This window comes from Onychostruthus taczanowskii, unplaced genomic scaffold (assembly GCF_017590055.1).
Source record: "Onychostruthus taczanowskii isolate IOZ18803 unplaced genomic scaffold, ASM1759005v1 scaffold13, whole genome shotgun sequence".
NCBI classification, from domain to species: domain Eukaryota; kingdom Metazoa; phylum Chordata; class Aves; order Passeriformes; family Passeridae; genus Onychostruthus; species Onychostruthus taczanowskii.
This window is the reverse complement of record NW_024498462.1, coordinates 9,710,575-9,712,188: the sequence shown is the minus strand read 5'-3', so window position 1 is coordinate 9,712,188 and position 1,614 is coordinate 9,710,575. Positions and strand designations below refer to the sequence as shown.

Here is a 1,614-nt window from a genome sequence, read left to right as displayed (position 1 = left end):
TAACTTTTGGACTCGATGTTCTTAAAGGCCTTTTCCAACCATGATAATTTTGTGAAGTTGACTGCTCAACAGAATTCCATTAAATCCTTTCAGTTATTCCAACTGGACAGTCTGGCTCCTGTTGAAGCTGCCCCACAGTGACAGTGGGCAGCTGAGGAGAGTTCTCAAAAGCATTGGCTGGAATGGCAGCTCTTGAAGCTTGAAAGGAAAGAGAGAGAAATGGGGACCATTCCCCAAAATAACAGGTTTAAACCCAAACACAGTTCAGGTACTCATCCTGGCACAGCAACCTAGGGCCCAGGGCACAGAAATGAGCAGCATTGGCTGCCCATCCTGCCCCTCCCGGAGGCTGGGAAGGCAGCAGGAAGGCAGCAGGGTCCTGTCGCGGTCCTGGGTCAGGGCTGAGGGGCAACAGCCCGGGGACAGCGCACGGAAGGGGCAGCGCTAAGGAAATTTAGCTGCCCCTGCACAAGGAGGTTCAGTTCCACACACCAGTTTGGCTGTGGTAGAGTCAGTCATTGCACGGCAATCTTAGACACCTCTGAGGCTCGCCAGAACTACCCACAGACTGCGGGTGAGTCACGGCAAGTGCTGGGACACGTGGATGCTGATCCTGGGAGAAGCCCTGTGTTCTGGGGCCAGCCATGCCCGGTGTGCGCTGCCCACACAAACCATACACACACTGGCACACCCTACACAGCGTACACACACTGTGCGTGGCACTCGGAACCGGGCAGTTTATTCCTTCCCGGTGTTCCCCCACGGCCGGGCCCGGGGCTCCTTCAGCCTCCCAACTTCGGCTCTTGGGGAACAAGGTCCCGCAAACCCGGGGTGTCTCTGGTGTCACACCCCGGCCGGTGACAGCGGGCCGCCCCGGCGTTGCTGTGCCCAGACTCCCCTCGCCGCGGAGCTCCGATGCCGGTGCCGGTGCCGGTGCCGGTGCCGGTGCCGCCGCTCCCCTGCCGCCCCCGCCGGCGCCGCTCCCCGGCATGGCCCCGCCCCGGCGGCGCCGCCGCCAATGGAGCTGCGGGGCGGGGCGCGGGGGCACTCCCGGTGCCCGGGACGGGACGGGCTCCGACCCGCTCCGCTCCACGCGGGGCCGCCGAGTCACTGCTGGTGCGGTGCCGGTCCGGCTCCGGGTCCGGGTCCGCGTCTCCGCCGTTTCTCCTGGTCCCGCCGCCCTGCCGGTCCCGGTCCGTGCCGTGCTGCTAGCACCGAGACAGGTAAGCGGCGGGGGTCGCGAACCTGCCCGCCCGCTCGCGGCGGTCCCGACCCTCCCCGGTGCCGGTGTCACCGCCGGGCGGAGGCGGTGGCGGGATCGGGGGACCCGGCGGGACCTGCGGCGCGTTCCGCTCCCGACAGCGCGGCGGCAGCGATACACGTGGGCTGTAGCCGGTTCCGTGATCACCTCTGAACGCCGGCGGTACCGAGCTGGGCGGTACCGGCCCGATGGGCGCGGGAGATGCGGAGACCGGAGCCGGGGTCCGGGGGATGCCGTGCGGGTGATGCGGGGCGGCCGTGCCGCGGCGGAGCCCCTGGCCGGGACGTGCCCGGGCATATCCCGGCGCGCTGCCGCCTTCCCCGAGCGGGCGGCGGGGGGCGCCGGCGGGGCCG

At 67.7% G+C, this 1,614-nt stretch overlaps 1 protein-coding gene across 2 annotated transcripts in view; it reads left to right on the top strand.

Moving 5' to 3' along the window:
- Window positions 1–1,035: 1,035 nt before the first annotated feature.
- The window catches only part of EDA2R (ectodysplasin A2 receptor), a 13,302-nt gene continuing 12,723 nt past the window's right edge, over window positions 1,036–1,614 (top strand). The window contains exon 1 of one of the 2 annotated variants that reach the window (XM_041396422.1): window positions 1,036–1,223. The gene's annotated coding sequence lies outside the window, so the exon portion shown is untranslated. The remainder of the gene's footprint in view (window positions 1,224–1,614) is intronic. The other variant, XM_041396421.1, reaches the window with a different exon arrangement.